This window comes from Arachis ipaensis, chromosome B9 (assembly GCF_059453495.1).
Source record: "Arachis ipaensis isolate K30076 ecotype BB chromosome B9, ASM5945349v1, whole genome shotgun sequence".
NCBI lineage: Eukaryota > Viridiplantae > Streptophyta > Magnoliopsida > Fabales > Fabaceae > Arachis > Arachis ipaensis.
The window spans coordinates 117,468,309-117,484,623 of NC_142444.1; the positions used below are offsets into that span (position 1 = coordinate 117,468,309).

General features: G+C 37.9%; 1 long non-coding RNA gene across 1 annotated transcript; it reads right to left on the reverse strand.

The window, feature by feature from the left end:
* Positions 1-3,525: 3,525 nt before the first annotated feature.
* LOC110267118 (uncharacterized) lies at positions 3,526-5,869 on the reverse strand. The gene is made up of 3 exons (XR_002354457.2): positions 4,995-5,869; positions 4,175-4,318; positions 3,526-4,049 (listed from the first exon to the last, which is right to left on the reverse strand). It is a non-coding gene; the product is annotated as an uncharacterized LOC110267118 (long non-coding RNA).
* Positions 5,870-16,315: the final 10,446 nt, after the last annotated feature.

The following is a 16,315-nucleotide window of genomic DNA, read 5'->3' on the forward strand; positions in this document are numbered from 1 at the left end:
TGGTCTACCAAGTATAATAGAGGGTTTTACCTCCTCTTCCATGTCTATAACAAAATCAACAGGGAAAATAAATGGTCCTACTTTAACAAGTAAATCTTCAACCACACCCACAGGTAATTTAATAGAAAGATCAGCAAGTTGAAGAGAAATACGAGTAGGTTTTACCTCCTCAATTTGAAGCTTTTTCATCACTGAAAGTGGCATGAGATTGATGCTAGCTCCAAGATCACATAAAGCTCTATGAATGCCGACTTCTCCAATGGTGCAAGGAATGACAAAGCTTCCTGGGTCTGGCATCTTCTCAGGAAGGGTGTGTTGAATAATAGCACTGCATTCCTTGGTTAACACCACGGTTTCTTGCTCCTTCCAATTCCTCTTGTGGGTCAACAACTCTTTCATAAATTTAGCGTAGAGAGGCATTTGCTCCAGAGCCTCTGCAAAAGGAATGTTGATCTGCAGCTTCTTGAAGACATCTAAAAATTTAGAGAATTGCTTTTCTTTGGACGCCTTCTGAAGCCTCTGAGGATATGGCATTTTTGGCTTGTATTCAGGGGTCTTTGGTAAGTTGGGATAAGTGTCAAGAGAGTCAGAAAACGGGTTGTCTGCACGCTTAGGAGGGGCGTGCTCTACTTCTTCCTTCTTCTCCTCTGGAGTTTCTTTTTCAACTAGATCTTCATTGACCTTGGTCTCAGAACCAGCTACCTTACCACTTCTCAATTGAATAGCCTTGCAATCTTCTCTTGGGTTCACCACTGTATCACCATGGAATGTATTTGAAGACCTTTCAGGTAATTGCTTGCTCATTTGACCCATTTGCACCTCCAAGTTTCTAATGGAGGCTCTGGTTTCTTGTATGAAACTCATCATCATCTCCCATTTAGAATCTTCTTGGGATTTAGAATTTGCCTGCTGAGGTGATTGTTGTTGCTGAGACTAAAATTGGCGGGTTATTATGGTTGTTCTGTTGAAAACCACCTTGAGAACTATTGTTGAAGTTCTGAGGTCTCTGAGGTTGATCTCTCCACCCAAAATTTGGGTGATTCCTCCATCCTTGATTTTATGTCTTAGAATATGGATCATTGTTAGAATTTCTAGGACCACTCCCCATGTAATTCACCTGTTCAGAAGAGGGTTGAGCATAATCATAATTATCATTTTGCATAAAGTTACCTGTCATGTCATAGGAGGTATCTTGGGGTGGATTTTGAGTGTTGATAGCTGAGACTTGCATGCCACCCATCTGTTGAGTAAGTAGATTTATCTGCTGAGATATAAGCTTGTTCTGAGCAAGAAGAGCATTAACAGCTTCTACTTCCAACACACCACTCTTTTGGGAGGTCTCAGAGTTCACAGGATTCCTGTTAGATGGGTAGAGATATTGGTTGCTTGCAACTAATTCAATGAGCTCAATAGTCTCCTCTGGTGTTTTCTTCTTGTGCAATGAATCGCCTACAAAAGTATCTAAGCTCATCTTGGACATCTCACCCAAGCCTTCATAAAAGATATCTAGTTGGGTCCATTTGGAGAACATGTCTGGAGGGCATTGCCTAGTCAGTAGCTTGTATCTCTCTCAAGCTTTATAAAGAGTTTCACCCTCCTTCTGTCTGAAAGTCTGAACCTCCAACCTAAGCTTAGTTAGCTTCTTTGGTGGGAAAAATTTAGTGAGAAATTCAGTAACGACCTTTTCCCAAGTATTCAGACTCTCCTTTGGTTGGAAATCTAGCCATAGCTTTGCTTTATCCCTCAGAGCAAACGGGAAAAGCATGAGTCTGTACACCTCTGGATTCACTCCATTTGTCTTCATAGTATCACATATCTGCAGAAAATCAGATATGAACTGATTTGGATCTTCATGAGGAAGTCCATGATACTGGCAATTTTGTTGCACCAAGGTGACCAATTGTGGCTTCAACTCAAAGTTGTTTGCATTTATAGGAGGCACCACAATACTTTTTCCATAAAGATCCGCAGTAGGGGCAGAATAAGAGCCAAGCACTCTCCTCTGTTGATCATCCCCATTCGGATTTACCACATTGGCATTAGCATTATTATTTGCCATAGTGGATTCTGCAACCTTGCAAAATCTTGCTTGTTGTAAACGTCGCCTGAAAGTTCTTTCAGGTTCAAGATGTTCTTTGTCTCTGTTCCTGCGCATAAACAATCAGAAGACAAGAAAATATGGGACTCTCTACGTCAGAGTGTAGAGAAGTCCCTGTGAGGTAACCTGTATAAAATAATAAAATAAAAATACAAAATAAATAAAAATTCAAAAATTTTTAAAAATAAAATAAACAGAAAAAATTAAAATAAGAATAAAAATAAATATAGGACACCAAACTTAATTTCAGAAATTAAAAAAAATATTAGTGCTAATTTTTTTTTAAATAAAATATTTTTTAAATTAAAAACAAAAATAAAATAAGACTAATAAAATATAAAAAGTAAAAAAAATGAACGGAAAGAAACAAAATAAGAATAAAAGAAAATAAAAATAAAAACGAACAATAAATCAGGAACGAAAGTTTTGAAAAAAATAAAATAAAATAAAATAAAATAATAAAAGATAAAAGGAAGTAAAAAAAAACGAAACAGGGGAAAGGGAAGTGTTAACGTAAAAAAAAAAAAGAAAGGAAGGAAAATTGTTAATTTTATTTTAATTAATTTTTTTCGAAAAATAATAGAACAATATTTAAATAAAATTAAAATTAAAATGCCTAATCTAAACAATCAAACAACTAATAGTTGTTAATCACAGTCAATTCCTGGTAACGGCGCCAAAAACTTGGTGCGGTATTTATAATCCACAAACTTACCGGCAAGTGCATCGGGTCGTACCAAGTAATACCTTACGTGAGTAAGGGTCGATCCCACGAGGATTGATGGATTAAGCAACAATAATATTTGACAGGCTTAGTTAGACAAACAGAAAAGTGTTTGGAAGTTCAAAGGCATTAAACAATATTAAAAATATTAAAGATAGGTAGATAAATAAGTTGGGAATAAAATATTGAGAAGACAGTTAAGGTTTCAGAGTTATCTATTTTCTGGATTGACTTTTCTTATTAACTATTTTAATTATGCAAGATTTAATTCATGGCAAACTATTTATGACTAGACCTTAATTCCTTAGACCTTTCTAGTCTCCTCTAAAATTCATCAACTGCCAATTCCTTGGTCAATTGATTCCAATTAGAGGGTGATGATCAAATTCCATTTATATGCCACAAGAATCCTAATTGTCCAAAAATAAAGGGATTATATGTCACGTATCCCGTTAAATACAAATAATTAAAAATTCAGGATAATATGTTTTCAAGCTATTGTTCAAGTAAAGAGCTTTTCCAAGTTTTACAAGAACACAAATAGAAAATGGGTCATACTTCCGTTCCACCCAAATTCATAAAATAAAGAACGAAAACAATTATTGAAATATAAATCAAAACATTAATTAAAATAGAAAAATAGTAATATCAATCCATACAATAGACAGAGCTCATAACCTTAACAATGGAGGATTAGTTGCTCATGGAATATGAAATGTAAATTTGTATGGAATAATGTTGTGGAATGTTGTTCTGGAACTACCCTATTGGGATCCCTTTTATAACTAATCCTAATTAATTTAAAATCTAATTTTTAAAATTAAAATAATATCTTTTCCTAGAATTCAAATTTAAATTTAAATTCGAATTAATTTAAATAATCAAGTCTTCAATGGATGGATGGGGACCACTTGTTTCGTCCATTCTGCAGCTTCTAATCTGTGTTTTCTAGGCTGAAAATTGAATTAAAACAACCCAGAAATTGCCCCAGCGTTTTCTGTTAATTATGCAGATTACTCATATGACGCGTCCGCGTCGTCCACGCGTTCGCGTCATTTATGCAGATTCCAGTCCACGCGTTCGCGTCAGGCACGCGATCGCGTCATTGCGATTTCCTCCATTCCGCGCGGTCGCGTGAGCTATGCGTCCGCGTCGGTATTCGCTGGTCATCTCCTTGGTTTCTTCTCTTTCTCTGCAGAAACTTCATCAAATCCATCCGAATGCTACCTAAAATAATTAAAAGTGCACAAAACTCAAAATAACATCCATAGTGGCTAAAATATAATTAATTCTTAATTAAACTCAACAAATTAGATGCAAATTCAAACCAAAAAGATAGACAAGATGCTCACGCATCAGTATCTAGCCGAGAAATTGAAAGTTTTTTTTACAATCATTTCACCCAAATGTACATTATTTTGGCTGATGTATGCTTAGGTCTTTCTTGGTACAAACTCTTTAGTCTTGTATCCATTGTAAGTAACTTCGCCTTCCACCTATTTCATTCACATCAAGCCAAATAGTGAATTGTATGATCAGCATAATATATAGTAGTATCATGAGTCATGGCATGATATTTGAATAATATATATGATAGGAGTGAAAAATATACCCTCAACTCAGGGTCCAATTTTGCAGCCAATGCAAGTAAAAGAGTAGTTTTCCCTGAAGAAGGTGGACCAAGCAAAAGGGTCCTCGTGCACAAACCCAACCCAACATAATGGTCAAGTATATATATATATATATATATATATATATATATATATATATATATAGGTTTCTTAAAACTAATATGTTGAGCTTCTCAAATTTTGTTTCTTATATATATATATATATATATATATATATATATATATATATATATATATATATATATATGAATAAAGAGCATATTTTATGAGCTAACTCATTGTGAAAGAGTTTTCTGGTAACATGAAGTTTTCAAGGTATCATTCCACCAGTTTCTATACATGGTTGTTTATGAACCGTATCGATTCAAAATTGACAAAAACCACCACCAAAGATCAAACTCTGGAAAAATAAATATATTATAAATAAAAAAGGAAAAAGCTACAGACAGTAAAGTCAAATAGGTGCACCAAAGTATTAAAGTGGAGCAGTGACAAATTCAAGTTTTACTGTTGAAGAAAAAAAATAATAATAACAACTTACAGTGGGCCTTTCTTGAGCTTGCTAAGGAGGCCATCTTTAGCTGAGGTTATTGAGTTGAATTTGAAAACTGAAATTGATTAATCGAAACTAGCTAGCAATTTGTTCTTTACAGCTATTTGTCAATGTCATCATTCCCACCAAAGAGGCCATCTCTATCTTAACGCCATCAGAACTTACTCCAAAATTCATCCACATTCTAATTTGACATATTTATACACAAATATATAGTGACTTGATAATACTTAACCACTAGCAGTGATTAGAGGTAAATAATAATGCTTAACCACTAGTAATTAATTACTATTTACATTTGTAATTATTTGCATCACTTCCTGCTAGTTAGCAGTATAATTGATGAATACTCTTGATTTATGAGTCAGTAATAATCAATATATATAACAATGATTTAATCAAATATATAGTGACAACACATGTATTTATACACAAATATATAGTGACTAATTTTTTGTATGTATATAGCATTTTTTATGATAAAATTACAAGTATTTTGTAAAAAAAAATTGTGCAAGTAAATGAGAGAAGCAAGACAGTTTATCTTTAATTGATGCTCTATCATGAAAGGAATTATGTTTTAGATGAAAAATTCTTATTTTTATTTTCACCAATATTAAAATCCTTAGTGTTTTTATTTGTCAGCATCATTGGGTTCATTCTTAAAAAACTATTATCTGACACAAGGATAGAGGATTCCAAAATTACAAGTGACTCCACCAAGAAGGAGCTGAAAAGTTCACCAACTTCTAATCTGATCTTATCATTATATATGAAGAAAAATGAAATATGCTCTACAAAACTGAACTAAGAAACAGAAAGATGCAAAAAGTGAGAGAAATGACTAAAGAAGAATAAAAACAACTCAATTCACCTTATCCATGAGAGGAACTCTTCCATATGGTGCTGATCTTTCAAAATATTGAACATAGAGGTGACCCAACCTATCATTCAAATTCGAGAGGCTATTATCATGTTCAAATCCTCCCTCTTCTGATGAGGTTCCATCCCACCTCCAAAGCTTATCGCTCTCACTCTCCTCGCTGTACGAATCGTGGTATGAGTCTCTTGTCTCGCAGCACCGGATTCAGCTTCTTTCCTGAAATTAACACACATTCAATTGTTTTTTTATTCATCAGGTTCCCATTTCAATACTCTACAGTTCAAAGAAAAGATTGATGTTGCCACCAATCATCAAGCATTGAACCATGCACAACATAATTCACCAAATCATACTCCATCAACTCAACTAATTAAGACAAGAAACAAAAACAAAAAACAAAAACAAAATAAAATAAAATCCATCTCACAAGTATCATGAGAGTTTGACTAAAACAGATATTAACACCAAACAGGTCTATTTGGTCAGAGAACAAAACACCAATTTAAGGAGTGGTGGATTATTTGAGGATAGATTCATGATATTCTGGAACAGGAAATTCTATGAGTGGTAACAGATCCAGAAGTGCGAGAAGGAAAACGAAGGAGAAATAAGTATGGATTTTCTGTTCTGTAAAGGCGTGGAAGAGATTAGGGTTACCTGCACAGCTGAGGTGAGATCGAAACAGAGCGATTTCTGCACATTAGGGTTTGATACGAAGCGACGCGAGCACACACAAAGAAGAGCCGGGAGGGGGTGTGACGGAGCTTCGGTGTGACAGAAGTTCAGTGCGACGGCGGTGCAAGGCGGAGAGGTCGCCACCGATGGAGCGTTTGGAAGAGAGGGGTGTGGAGGTGCGGATAAGCATCATGTGAAATGAGGAGACACGCTTAAAGCAAAACCCTTATTTCAACATTTCTGACGGAATATTTTAAATTATAGACAGATTTTTTGTCTGTAATAATTTAATAAAATGCAATGTTTTATTATTTAATTACAGACAAATTTTCTATTGGTAACCATCACTACAAGAAATTATCAGAATAGCGACCGATTTAGCGACTGATTTTGGTAGTGGCTAAAACCTTGGTGGCTAAATTTAAAATAGCAACCGATGTTGGTCGCTAATATTTAGTGACCGATTTTAGCGACCAATTTTCATCCAAGGCCACCTAACCATACAAATTAATTATGGTCGCTAACAAGATCGGTCGCTAAATAGCAACCAATATTTTGGTTACTAAATCGGTCGCTAATTTTTCAGTCGCTAAATCGGTCGCTAATAGCTAACTTCAAAATTCTAAAATCGATTGCTAAATCAATCTCTAATGCTGCTTTCAAACTATAAATTTTAACTAAATTTCACATATATCACTATTACAATTTAATTTATAAATATAATTGTAACTCAACAAAATAACTAAATAATCAAAGATAGATAACTATTTATTAAGATCGAATGCCAATAATTATTGAAAATCATAACAAGATGAAATGAAAAATAGATTCTAATACAAATAAATTTATATTTATGTATACTACATATATGTATTAAAAAATGAAGGCAGAAACAAATCTACACAAATACAACAAAATTATGCATCTTTGATTACTGATAATGACCTCTTTAGTTTCCTCATCCTCTCTTCTTCTTTCTCATCTCCACAAAGTGACAGCTTCAATGTCAGGTCTATTTTGTTGCTGCACTTCATCTGTTCCTCACCATAAACTTTCTGAAATAATAAGAAATCCAAAGTTGCCTTAATTAGTTTTGTTGCATTGCACCATGTGAAATTAAAGATTCAACAACTTTTTTTTTTCAGCATTACCTCCTGCTAGTTTTATGAAATTAAAATTAACTACTCATAATTTATTTTTTAGAACATCTATGATCTCACAACATTTATCAGCTACAAAATGTTTATATCACACAGCAGCTTCTAATCCTTGTATCTTGATGATTTGACTATTTAAAAAAATATACGAATAGATATTAAAAACCTATACAAACAGATATAAGAACAACAAAAACGTATTTGAATAGTGGCACCAATGTGAGAGTCCAGAACACAAAAGAAAGGGTACCAAAAATCTCTTCATTGGTTTCTGAGTGCTCAATATCTTCTGCAAATGTGCTTGTGTAAACATACAAAGGAGAAATACTGCAATGAAAAATTTCAACACAAAATTTAAGAAACTCACATTGATGGCAACAACATAAGGAGAGTTCTCAACGTCAATTGACGCATTGGGGAAGAATTGGACTTTACCATCACTGCTTGCTTCGAATTGAAATAGGACCTCTTCTTGCCCAATTTCGGTGAAGTTGAATTTTCTCTCATTCAGCTGGCGGCCTTCATTCAGCTGGGCAATAAAACCATACTCACCCAGAATCACCTGCACCAGGATTACCCCCAAAAAACCACACATGAAGCTAAGTGCAGAGCTAGTAGTTTATCAAGATAACTAAAGAACATCAAATAAAGAGGGCAGAGAAATCAGACCTTAGTTTCACAGGCAGTAACATCATAGTGAAAAAGCCCTTTTGTCAGCATCCCACGTGTGCGCATGAACGACGCGCACGCGTGACACCATTTTCATCAAAAACTGATTTTTGAGTTTTCAAAGCCAAATTTCAGACTTCTATGCCTCCGTTCTCACCCCTTATGTCCTAAATCCTTATGATATGCCTAGTGAAGGGAAGAAGCTAGGAGATGTGATAACTTGTGGATGAAGTAAGGGAAGAATTAATGATGAATGATGATCAAAGATAATTGTATGAGATACGGAGGATGATGGTGGAAGTGTTTTATATGCCATGAGCTGAAGGGCTGTAATTGTTAATAAATTGGCTGGTTATGGATTGTATTATGAGCCTAATGGCTGAGTTATTACCGAATTATGGCTAAGCTATTATTGAATTATTGCTGAGTATAATTGCATATATGCTTATTGAATGAAATGTGAATGTTGCACTTCCACTATCTGAGATACGAGTTTTCCTGGGTAAAAGCAGTAACTAGCCACCATATGCTCTAGGTGGAGTCTCGATACTCTGCTGACCCTGTAAGTGTGGCCAGACACTGTGAAAGTTCCGGATGAGCTTACCCCCGTGGATAAACACCAGTGTGGGTGTTGTGAATATGTATTGATGATTATGATTGAGAACAACTCAAGTTGGGGATGCACGACAGAGGGACAGTCCAATGGTTAGTTACCAGGACTTGTTGGGTTGGCTTTATAACCGACAGATTAGACTCATCAGCCACTAGGATAGGCATACATCATATGCATTATATGTGAATTATTTGGAATGCCTAATTGACTGCATAATACCTGCTAACTGTTTAATTTCCGTATCTGCTTCCTATTTGTGCATTTCCTTGTTGATATAATTGTGTTTGCAATATAAAATTACTGATGGCGGTTGGGAGGTTCGAAGGATTTAGAAAGGGGAATGTTAGTTAGACTGAAGATCTTTATCTAGTTGTCTGTCCCATTTATGGTTTAGTCTATTTATAAGCTTTGATTTTCTGTTGGAAGTTCTACGATTGTCTTCGACTTTCCTAGGACATTACACGTTAGATATGTGGGCACTGTTACTATACTGAGAACCTCCGATTCTCACCCATGCGGATTTTGTGGTTTTCAGATGCAGGTCGTGAGGCTCCTTGCTGAGGCATGCTGGAGACTTCTGGATTAGCGAAGATCCTTAGCTCTTGGGACTTTATTTTGGTTTTATGTACTTACTTAGATACTTATTATCTCCACTTTATACATATATACTATTTTGACTCCTCTTAGAGGTTGTTTTGGAGAACAGGTTTTGCAACTTGTCTTTTGGGTTTCTTTTGGGTTCCTTACTTTATATATATATATATATATATATATATATATATATATATATATGTATACTTTTATGCTCAGATCGGTTATCTTCGCAAACCGGGTCTTGAGTTTTGATATTCGTATATTTGGCACTCTCTTGTTTATATACTCGCGCTAGTTTATCCTTTATCTATTTCGTTACGTTATCGATCGGAGTGTTTTTTCCATTTGACGATTTTGTTTTACCCCTTTTTCTTTAAAGGCTCCTAGTTATAAACATTTTTCACACTACTATATGTACTAAATTTTATTTAGAGGTCATAATATCTCGCTACCTCTGTTTTATGACTTAAGCATAAGGATCTGTGTGGTAGGGTGTTACATTATGGTATCAGAGCAGTTCGTTCCTGTAGAGCCTGAGGGACGGACTGTCTATGCTTCTGTGCATTTTCTGTATGTGTGTTTATGTGCTATTAGAATATCTAATTGATATACCTGGCATAAACGTTTATGAGCATGCATTTGGGATTTTAAAGCACTAGACTTCCGATATTGAGACTGATCAACTTGATATCGATTGTTTGGTGTGTATCGGAACCAGATGGCACCTCGTGGACGTGGTCGAGGTCATGGGAGAGGTTGTACTAGTGCTCAGGGACCAGGAATCAACACAAATGACCCGGTAAACTTTATGGTGGTATTGGAGAATATGGCTGCTGTTATGCAGGCCACTGCGGAGGCTCTTGGGCAACATATGAATAATAATGGCAATTGCAGGAGTGGAGATCAGGGCCCATGACACTGGCAACTTTCTTAAAGGTTAATCTACCTAAATTCAAGGGAACTACCAACCCGACTGAAGCTGATACCTAGTTTCAGGCTATGGAGCGATCATTGCAAGTGCAGTTGGTACCTGAAGAGCAGTGTGTTGAATTTGCTACCTATCTGCTCACTGGGGAAGCAGCGCATTGGTGGCAGGAAGCCTGACGTCTTCTGCAGCATGGTGATGACCCTATCACTTGGGATGCCTTCCAGGCAGAATTCTATAAGAAGTACTTTCCGAATTCTGCCAGGACGACCAAGGAACTGGAGTTACTGCAGCTGAAGCAGGGTGCTATATCCGTATCTGAGTATACAGACAATTTTGAGGAGCTATTCAGGTTTTTCCGCATGTGTCAGGGAGCTCTAGAAGACTTCGAGGAATGGAAGTGCATTAAGATGAAAGAGGGCTCTAGAGCGATATCTTGAGTTCAGTGGGACCAATGGAGATCAGAACTTTCTTAGAGTTGGTGAATAAGAGCAGAGTTGCTGAAGAGTGTGTGAAAAAGGCAGCTGCAGAGAGAAAAAGCCATAGGGGACCATAGAACCGAGGGAAGAGCTTTGCTCCTAGAGGTCCGCCTTTCAAGCGAGTAGGCTTTGCACCACACCAGACTCAGGGTCAGAATAGTTCCAGAAGGCCCAACAATAACAACTGCCAGGAGAAAAGGTTTGGGAAGCAGCCTCAGAACGAGCAAACTTGTACTAGGTGTGGGAGTTACCATCCGGGAGTCCAATGCAAGTTCGGATGGGGCTTGTGCTACTCTTGTGGTAAGGCGGGGCATAAAGCCTCAAACTGTCCGAAGAAGCAGAAGCAAGGTGCTGGGAGAGCACAGGAACCTGGTCGGGTGTTCACCACCTCAACTGTGGGTGCCGAGGAGTCTGATACACTTATCTGAGGTAAATGTGAAATGGCTGGTCAAATTTTAAATGCTTTATTTGATTCGGGAGCAACACATTCATTCATTGCATTCGAAAAACCTAGTGAGTTAGGATTGAAGATTATGGTTTTGGGCTGCGATCTTAAGGTGTATAATGCCACCCATGAAGCCATGGTGACTAGGTTAGGATATCCGCAAGTTTCATTTAGGGTTAAACAACATGATTTTGTTCATGACTTAATTTGCTTGCCGATGATCGGTCTTGATCTTATCTTGGAGTTGGACTGGTTGTCTAAGAACCATGTCTTATTGAACTATTTTGAAAAATCGTTGTACTTCATGCCTGAGGGGTCAGAAGGACCAGTTGTAGAGAATGGTTGTTATTTAAACTACGTGATAGTAAACTGTTCGGAACAGGAGTGTCAGGGCGTTATGCTGTTAGCTGTGAGTGTGTCAGGTGAGGAACAAAGTTTAGAGAAGATTCCAGTTCTTTGCGAATTTCCTAAGGTGTTTCTGGATGACATTGAGGAATTCCCTCCTAGCCGAGAGGTTGAATTTGCAATTGAGTTGGTACCGGGAACGGGGCCAATTTCGATTGCACCTTACAAAATGTCGCCTTTAGAAATGGCCGAACTCAAGGCTCAGTTGGAAGACTTAATGAGTAAATGCTTTATCCGCCCTAGTGTTTCTCCGTGGGGAGCACCGGTGCTACTGGTGAAGAAAAAAGATGGGAGTATGCGGCTCTGTGTAGACTATAGGCAACTGAATAAGGTCACAATAAAGAATAAGTACCCGCTGCCGAGGCTTGATGATCTCATGGATCAGTTATAAGGAGCCGGAGATTTCTTTAAGATTGATTTGTGATCCGGCTATCACCAGATAAGGGTGAGAGATGAGAACATCCCTAAGACCTCTTTTAGAATTCATTATGGTCATTACGAGTACACTGTAATATCTTTTGGGCTGACGAATGCCCCTGCGGTGTTCATGGATTATATGAACAGAATTTTACGTCCATTTCTGGATAAATTCGTTGTCTTCTTCATTGATGACATACTGATTTACTCCAAGACTGAAAGAGAGAATGCAGAACACTTGAGGACCATGTTGTAGATACTAAAGGAAAGGAAACTTTATGCGAAACTATCCAAATGTGAATTCTGGAAAGACGAGGTGCAGTTTTTGGGCCATGTAGTGAGTAAACATGGGATAACAGTAGACCCATCTAAGGTGGAGGCAGTAATGGATTGAGGGCAACCAACCTCAGTAACTGAGATAAGGAGTTTTCTGGGCTTAGCCGACTACTACCGGAGATTCATCAAAGGTTTTTCGCAAATAGCTTTGCCATTGACAAAGTTAACCCACAAGGATACGCTATTTGTTTGGACTTCTGAGTGTGAGGAGAGCTTTTAAGCGTTGAAACAAAAGTTGACCACCGCGCCTGTGTTGGTGTTACCTGAACTAAATGAATCATTTGAGGTGTAGTGTGATGCCTCACTAAAAGGTCTAGGGTGCGTGCTGATGCAGCATTGTAATGTGGTGGCGTATGCCTCACGACAGTTGAGACCTCATGAAGTTAATTACCCTACGCACGATTTGGAGCTTGCTGCGGTTGTGTTTGCGCTAAAGGTGAGGAGGCATTACCTCTATGGGGTTAAGTTCTGAGTTTTCTCTGATGACGAGAGCTTGAAATACCTCTTTGATCAGAAAGAGCTTAATATGCGGCAGAGGAGGTGGATGGAATTACTAAAGGACTATGAATTTGAGTTGAATTACCATCCGGGGAAAGCGAATGTAGTGGCGGATGCGTTAAGTCGGAAGTCGTTGTATGCTACTTGGATGATGCTTCGAGAAGAGGAGTTGCTCAAGGCATTCGAGAGTTTGAAGATTGGTGTTCAAGAAGTGTCTGGAACTTTGTGTTTGAGTCGATTACAAATCTCAAGTGTTCAAGATGGATTATGGAGATTCAAGGGTAGGATCATTGTGCCGGATGTTGGGACTTTGCAGCAAGATATCTTAAAGGAAGCACACAAAAGCAGATTCTCTATTCACCCAGGAATTACTAAGATGTACCATGATTTGAAAATGATGTTTTGGTGGCGGGAAATGAAAAATGATGTGGTAGAATATGTTTCAAAGTGTTTAACATGTCAGAAAGTAAAGATCAAACACCAGAGACCTTCCGGGACGTTGCAACCTTTAGAGGTTCTAAAATGGAAATGGGAAAGCATTGCGATGGACTTTGTGTCGGGATTGCCAAGGACTAGGGCCGGTTTTGATGCTGTCTGGGTGATTGTGGACCGACTGACGAACTCAGCTCACTTTCTACCCATTTGGATTTACTATACTCTTGAGGAGTTAATACGCTTGTACATAAAGGAGATTGTGAGACTTCACGGTGTGCCTACTACTATAATCTCTAACTGAGATCCCCGTTTCACTTCAAGGTTCTGGGGTGCATTTCAGAAAGCTTTCGAAACCCAATTAAGCTTGAGTACAGCTTAGCATCCTCAAACAGATGGTCAATTTGAGAGGACGATCCAAACACTAGAGGATATGTTGAGGGCTTGTGTTTTGGACCAACCGGCAAGCTCGGATAGGTATATGCGCTAGTAGAGTTTGCATACAATAATAGCTACCATGTGAGCATTGGAATGGCTCCGTATGAGGCTCTGTATGGGAGAAAATATCAATCTCTGCTATGCTGGTATGAAGCTGGGGAGAAAAGCTTGTTGGGGTCAGAGATGATAGCTGAGACCACTGAACAAGTCAAGAAAATCCGAGACAGGATGCTCACTACGCAGAGTTGTCAGAAGAGTTACACCGATCGGATGGCTCTGCCACCTCATCTTTCGAACCTGCACGACATATTTCATGTGTCGCAGCTTCGGAAGTATACTCCTGATGCTAGCCATGTGTTAGAACCTGAATCGGTTCAATAAAAAGAAGATTTGACGCTTCTAGTGACTCCTGTCAGAATTGATGATACGAGTATCAAACGGTTGCGTGGAAAAGAGGTTTCGTTAGTGAAAGTGGCATGCAGTCGAGCCGGTCTTGAGGAGCACACTTGGGAACTTGAGTCGGAGATGCGAACTGAATACCCGCACCTATTCTCAGGTAACTGAATTCGAATTTTGTGGGCAAAATTCCCATTTTGGTGGGTAGAATGTAAAACCCGGTTAATTAATGACTAATTAACCCATAAATTAGAATTTATCCTAGAAAATTAGAAATGTGATTTTTATGGCCTAATATGATAGAGGAAATTAAAAGGAGAATTTTGACACTAATTTAAAAGAATTTGGCCTAAGATTGGACCGAACAGGTCAAACCGGCCCAATCGGACCCATATTGGGCCCTTGGCCCAACCAAGCTCAACCTAAAACCCTTAAACAACACTCTCTCTCCTCTCTTAAACCCTACAACACGCTGAAATTGGGAGAAATGGGGGAAGAACACTTCCAAAGTTCTAACTCTCACTTAATCTTCAAACCACCATAACTTTTGATCCGGAGCTTCGATTGCCGCACCGTTTGTAACCATGCGTTCACCGCGTCGAGCTCTACACAACCCATAACTTTGTTCCTGTGGTAAGCCATGATTCCCTCTCTGAAATTCCAGTCTCAACTTCGAAATTTTTTGTGAAAAATATTGAGATTTGTGAGCTTTTGAAGTTATATGATACAACTAGCTTGAAAGAGAGACTTAATATTGTCTCTTTGATTCTTGGGTGTGGTAAGATTCTCAACTCTAGTAGAATTTATTGGTTTATGATGTTTGGGTATTGAGTGGGTATGTATGAATGTGATATTGTAGTTTAGGAAGTGTATATATGTGTGTTGGTGCTTGATTAAGGTTTTAGAAAGCTTGGAAAAGGGCTTTGGTGTGCTAAAAAAATATGTTCTTGGAGGTATTGAAGCTTTGAGAGCTTGTGAAAAAGTGATTTGGAGGTGTTCCAAGTTGATCGGGAAAGTGGCTAAGGTGTGGTCTCGGTTTCCTGTATCTAAAATGTAATGTGGTGTGAAAATTTAGGCTAGAGGCCCTAAGATAGGATTTAAATTATTGATGCTGTTGAATGGTTGAGATGAATTGTGTGGTCATGTATGTGATTAATGAATATTGATGTTTTGATGGTATGATGCATGAGAGATATGCATGTTTTGATATATGCTTAATGATTTGTTGAGGTTGAATTGTGGGTGAAACCATGTTGATGGTGATGATGATATTGATTATATGTATTGATAGTTGATTGGAAATGGTATTGTTGGAAATTGGAATGAGGAAGGATATATGACATGATATTGTGTTTGAAATTGAGTTATTTGATTGAGATTGGTTAAAATGGTGGGATGGTGGTTTGTGAATTTGATAAAAAAATGTTACCATATGAGTTGATGAGGCTTAATGTTGATTTTTGGTATGTTTTGGTTGGTTTTGAAAAGGGTTGAAATTGGCTTGTTTAAAAATAAAATTGGATTCAAGATGTGTATGCCATTCGAAAAATGGATGGAAAATGATTTGAAACGAAAAAGTTATGCCTGTCGGAAGTTTGGGGTTTGAAATTGGAATTCTGCAACTTTTTAACTTAGTAGAATTTTTGGCAAGTCGTGCTCCCACGCGCACGTGTCAATCTCATATTTTTGCTACATCACGCGTGCTCCTGGCCGACACGTACGCGTCGATGTGTGGATGCAAGTGCCCAGTATAAAATCCAGAGAGTTGCGCTGGTATTGTGCTGGTTTTGTGCGAGGAGCATAAAACGTACCCACGCGTACGCGTGGCTGACGCGCACGCGTCACTGGATCTTTTTGCTTCCCATGCGTGCGCATGGGAGACGCTCACGCGTCGATGTACTTTTGTTAGCCTCCCACGCGTGCACATGGGCGACGCACACGCGTGAC